This window comes from Oryctolagus cuniculus, chromosome 5 (genome assembly GCF_051225735.1).
Source record: "Oryctolagus cuniculus isolate XC-2025 breed Fujian yellow rabbit chromosome 5, ASM5122573v1, whole genome shotgun sequence".
In the NCBI taxonomy this organism is placed as follows: Eukaryota; Metazoa; Chordata; class Mammalia; order Lagomorpha; family Leporidae; genus Oryctolagus; species Oryctolagus cuniculus.
This window is the reverse complement of record NC_142871.1, coordinates 1,938,208-1,944,207: the sequence shown is the minus strand read 5'-3', so window position 1 is coordinate 1,944,207 and position 6,000 is coordinate 1,938,208.

The window sequence follows — 6,000 nt, the reverse complement described above, 5'->3', positions numbered from 1 at the left end:
GTCTCTGTGGTAGGCAGGGTCTCTGTATTGGGGAGGGGTCTCATGGTGGGGAGGGGTCTCTGTGGTGGGCAGGGTCTCTGTACTGGGGAGGGGTCTCCATGGTGGGGAGGGGTCTCTGTGGTAGGCAGGGTCTCTGTATTGGGGAGGGGTCTCCATGGTGGGGAGGAGTCTCTGTGGTAGGCAGGGTCTCTGTACTGGGGAGGGGTCTCCATGGTGGGGAGGAGTCTCTGTGGTAGGCAGGGGTCTCTGTACTGGGGAGGGGTCTCCATGGTGGGGAGGGGTCTCTGCTGTCCTTGGGTGTCCCCATGTGAAGCCACAGTCCCACCCGACTGCTTTGGCTGCCTGCGGGTCAGCAGCCTGTACAAGGGGCCGCACAGGCTGGGTGGGGCTCTGTGCACTGGGTCCTGTGCTGTGAGGTTGTTGTCTGGGCTTCCCTGCTGGGAGCCAGGTCTCCTCTCCTGGGGTCCTGCTGTACCCCTGCCTGTCTCTGGCTGTCTCTGCCTGTCCCTGCCCGTCCCTGTCTATCCCTGTCCGTCCCTGCCCATCCCTGCCCATGCCTGGCCTTCCCTGGCTGTCCCTGCCCGTCCCTGTCTATCCCTGTCCGTCCCTGCCCATCCCTGGCTGTCCCTGGCCGTCCCTGGCCATCCCTGGCTGTCCCTGCCTGTCCCTGCCCGTCCCTGGCCATCCCTGGCTGTCCCTGGCTTCCCTGGCCATCCCTGGCCATCCCTGGCTGTCCCTGGCTCTCCCTGTCCGTCCCTGCCTGGGCTGCAGACTACACATGGGAAGGGTGACGGGGCCTTGATTGGCAGAATCCTTCCAAGTCCCGCCTCTGCGGGTGGCGGCCCCGCCCTGGAGTCCTGGGCATAGAGAACAAGAGCCTGAATCCGACTGAAATCAATGCACTCACTTGCCTGTTTCTAGGATTACCTCGGGGAAGGACAGCAGCACGTTGTCCTAAGTGGGTGTGCAGCGGCCAGGTCCCCGGGCAGAGTGCTGTGAGGGGCCAGGCAGCTTCCTTGGGCCTGGCTGCTCCCTGCAGGAATCCCGGCTGTGCTCCGAGCCCCTTCCCACGGGACAGTCGTGGGCACAGCGGAGGGATGTGGGGGAGGCGGGCGGTGGCAGGCGGGCTGCTCCCTGCAGCTCCCCCCTCGCTGGTGCCCGAGGGAGCCTGCGAGCGGTTACGGCCCACCCGTGCTCCTGGCTGAGGTGGGCAGGCCGCACTGCACTCTGTAGGTGCGGGGCCGGCTTTGGGTCCTGTGTCTGCCTGTCCCCCGCCTGCCTTCTCCCCGGGGCACCCCCGCCTGCCTTCTCCCCGGGGCACGGGCTACACTCCCCTCTCCCCGCCTGCCAGAGCTGTGAACGTACTGCCTGTGGGTAGAGCGTCTCAGCTGTGCGACTTCCGAGCTGGACGCTTTCCTGTCTTTCTGTCCAAAAACAATTGGGGTCCCGACAGCCCAGCGGCTGAGCCTGCCAGAGTTTTAAGATTTTTAAAAAGATTTATGTATGGGGCCAGCACTGTGGCATAGTGGGTAAAGCTGCCTCCTGCAGTGCCAGCATCCCACATGGACACCAGTTCCACTTCCCATCCAGCTCTCTGCTATGGCCTGGGAAATCAGAGGAAGATGGCCCAGGTCCTTGGGCCCCTGCACCTGCATGGGAGACTCGGAAGAAGCTCCTGGCTCTTGGCTTCAGGTTGGCACAGCTCTGGCCGTTGAGGCCGTCTGGGGAGTGAACCAGTGGATGGAAGACCTCTCTCTCTCTGTCTCTCTCTGTCTCTTTACAGAGAGACAGAGAGAGATCTTCCATCCGCTGGTTCACTCTCTCTGTCTGTCTTCCATCCGCTGGTTCACTCTCCAGATGGTTGCAATGGCCAGAGCTGGGCGGATCCAAAGCCAGAAGCCAGAAGCTTCCTCCAGGTCTCCCATGCGGGTGCAGGGGCCCAGGGACCTGGGCCATCTTCCTCTGCTTTCCCAGGCCATAGCAGAGAGCTGGATCCTAGCAGCTGCGACCAGAAGTGGCACCCGTGCGGGATGCCGGAGTCCAGCCAGCAGCCTCACCCGCTGTGCCCAGCACCGGCCCCAGCCTGCTTTTACTTTGAGGTCTGCTCTGCACAGGGGTGTGGACGGAGGCCAGGTCAGGTTCATTCAAAGTGCGCAGGCACAGCTCCCTGCTTGCTCCCACCGGGGTGCCAAGGCCCAGAGCAGAACACAGCCACAGTCTCTTTGCCGCGGTCCTATTTTGACGAAGGGCAGTAATTCCCCAGCCAGCCTTCCCCGGCAGTGTCGTGCAGAGCGAGCCCGGTGGGGGTCAGGTGAAGCCCTCACCGTCCGGCCTGCCTCGCCCATCACAGGCACCTGTGGGCCGTCACATCTGCCGCCAGCGTCCCCTGCAGGTGCGCCCGGGTGTCTGAGCGACTCCCCTGCGTTCTCCCAACCACAGCTCCTGCGGCGGCAGGTGGCCGGGCTCCAGACGCAGCTCCGGCAGCACGAGGCGCGGTGGTGCAGGGCGCACAGCAGGCTGCAGGGCCAGATCGATGCACTGCTGAGACAGAACCTGCAGCTCCGCAGCGAGCTGAGGGCTTCCGGGCTGCAGCGGCTGGACGCCCACGGGGACTCCGTGGGACGCACGGGGGACCCTCCGGTACCAGAGACGGTGTGCATTCCTCAGAAGTAGCGGCCCTCGGAGGGGAGGCCTTCTCCAGGCGGGTGGTCCCCCTGCAGCGGTGAGAGGCCTGCTGCCTCCTGCTCAGCCCACCCACCAGTGAGGGAAGGGTGCAGGGGAGGGCGGCCCGACCCCGAGCTGCGGCGCCCGCGTCCTGGGCCTGCTCCCCCAGGCGCCTGATCCTGCGTGGCAGCAGCGGTGAGGCCGCGCCAGGGTGGTGCTCTCCGCCCACCAGGCTGATGGCCCCTCCCTCTGCACAACACCCCTGGGCCGACTCCAGACGGCTCATGGTCTCGGTTCTGTCTGCTTTGTGGCAAAGAAGCACGGAGCAGCCTGCAGCAATGGCCCAGGGTTTCTCTCAAAGATCCCGGGAGAGGTCCTGGGTGCTGGTCCCGGGCTTCCACAGAGCTGGCTTGTGTGGGGACAGTTCTGGGAGAGTGAGATGCCTGGTGCGTCCCTGGGAGGAGGGTGGGAGCTGGGGGCACGCCGGGACCCTGGTCGGGGGAGGATTGGCCACAGGCTGAGCCGGGTGGCTCACCTTCGCCTGCGAGCCTGAGGATGCTTCCGTAGACTGAGCCGTGTCCCCGCAGACTGCCTCTGGTGTCCTGTTTGGGTCACGGTGTGTTGGGTGAGCGCTTACGTATCAGGTACCCCCGGGAGTCAGCCAGGCCTTGCTCAGTCTTCAGGCACCAGCCCCTGGAGCTTTGCTGGTTCCCTGACTGAGCCCATGGCTAGGCGGTCCCCACGGGCGGTGCCCACGGCGGGATGATTCCCCCCAGGTGGTGCCCACGGCGGGATGATTCCCCCCAGGCGGTGTCCACGGCTGGGCGGTCCCCCCGGGCGGTGCCCACGGCGGGATGATTCCCCCCAGGCGGTGTCCACGGCTGGGCGGTCCCCCCGGGCGGTGCCCACGGCGGGATGATTCCCCCCGGGCGGTGCCCACGGCTGGGCGGTCCCCACAGGCGGTGCGCAGAGCAGCCCAGCTCTCAGAGGCTTGCGGGCGCCAGTGTGGCGATGGAATGTCCACACCTGAACACAGGTGCGTCTGTGTGAGGACAGCATTTCAGGGAGGGCGTGTCAGGAAGCACCAGTGAGACGGGAGCTCGCACCGGCCCCTCCCCTGCCCAGCCCCCCACCGAGGTCTGTGGTGAATAACTCAGAACGCCAGGCCGGAGACACCTGCGCAGCCCAGCACCGGGCCCAGGTTCCTCTCACGGCCGCTGCAGCTTCGGTGACCCGAGAGCTTCCCCGACTCTGGTCTGTGATAACCTGCCTTTAGGCACCGGACTGTACTTTTGGAAACGATTCGCCACCATTGGCCGAAGAAGAAATGAAGCCAAGACGCTCGGGCGGCAGGAGCCGCAGCGCCCCCATCCCCGGGCAGAGACCGTGGTCCAAAGCTTCGCCTTCTGCAAAGGTGACCCTGGGCGCTCCGGCTCGGAAAGGGGGGCAGAGGCCGGGGCCGAGCTCCGCCTCCACCATTCCTCGCGGGAAGGTCGCCCTCTGCGCGAGCTCCTAAGGACAGGAACCCGGGCCACCCTGCCGCGGGCTCCAGACTCTGCCGGCTGCTTTCCTGGGAGAGAGGGCCTGGCTGGGCCCTGGCCAGGGGCGGGAGGGCCGTCACCAAGCTCTGCTTCTGTTGGGGCAGCCTGGGACTTTCTCTGTTTGCTGGTTTACAATTTGATGGGCAGAGAGAGGAGGGAGACAGGGGCAGGCAGACAGACAGACAGGCAGAGAGCTCCCATCCAGGGCTTCACCCCTGTAAGTGCCCACAACGACTGAGACGGAGCCAGGTCGTCCGGGTCTCCCACGCGGGTGGCAGGGACCCCGTGACGAGCCAGCCGGGGCTGCATGCGCAGGACGCCGGGCTCCGGAGCCAGAGGCAGGCACGGCCCAGGCACTGCAGCGGGGGACGCGGCTGTGGCAGCCCGGGCTGCAGGCGGGCCTGCGGGGCGTGTTTTAAGGGGTCCCTCGCCGCCTGGGGAGGGCCCTCCGCTGTTTCCTGTCTCACGGCACTGGTTTCGTCCCTGCTGCTTTCCCACGTGGCCTCTCTGAGCTTTGTTTAGAAGCCACAGCGTAGGATGTCGCTGTGTCTCTGTCCTATTTTCTCTTAAAACGACTCCTCTCTAGAAGCTTCCGCCAGCAGTGTGCTTGCCGGCACCCCAGCTTGTGGCCCCCCTGCCCGTGGGAAGCCAGCCGGGGCTGGGGTGACGTGGCTGAGAGCACCCCCACCTCTGTGCCTGCCACCTCCCCCGTGCACCTGCTGAGCCGAGAGCACTTCGGCCCTTGAAAGAGGATCTGAAACCTCCAGCTCCCAGCATGGCTTGACAGCGGGAAGTCGCTCTTCTCGGACCTGGCGCGTGGCCTCTGAGGCCCAGGATGAAATGGGCCGGTTTTCCGGCTCCTTTGAGATGCAGCCTTCTCTGTCGCCGTTTCACAGGACTCACTGGGTGTGTGCGTGCGGAGAAGCGCTTAGCACCGTGTGGACCAGCGCCAAGCGCTGGCTCACCCACACCTCAAACCACACATGTTTGAGGTCCAAAGGGTGGAAAACAGTGTGCATTGAACGTTTGAAAGCTCAGTAGTAGGGACTTTATTTTACTGCGGTTCCCAGCCTTTTCTGTAATATCAGCCATCACAGTCCCAGGTTCCCCAGGGCCGGGCTTCTAGAATGGCTTGGAAGACACCGTGTTAGGGACGGTGTTGTGGTGCAGGGAGTGAAGCTGCCACCCACGACACTGGCATCTCACACGGCACTGGTTCGGTGCTGGTTCAAGTCCCACATGCTCCACTTCCCATCCAGCTCTCTGCTGTGGCCTGGGAAAGCAGTAGAAGACGACCCAAGTCCTTGGGCCCCTGCACCCACGTGGGAGACCTGGAAAAAGCTCCTGGCTCCTGGCTTCAGCCCAGCCCAGCCCCGGCCGTTGCAGCCATCTGGGGAGTGAACCAGTGGATGGAAGACCTCTCTCCCTCCCTCTCTAATTCTGACCTTCGAATAAGCACAGATCTTTAAAAGCAGTGTCCCTGTCATGCCCGTCTGTAGGCAGAAGCAGGTTCTCAATGGTTTAGCCTGGAGGCAGCATGGTGTATGACTGACATAACTGCACAAATGCCCCCTCGCGTATTTTCAGCCAGGAAGTGTGAAGACGGACAGAGTCCGCTCAGAGACTGCACCGCGGCGAGGGAGAGGGAAAGCTGTGGCCTCAGACGCTCCGGACGCAAGACCGGCTGCCTTTGAAGGGAGGCTGGATGCACGTGAGGCTGACCAGGTGACCCGTACGCGTACCTGAAATTCAGATTTAGGTAAAATTTTACTCCGGTCCAACAAGAATGTGCAAT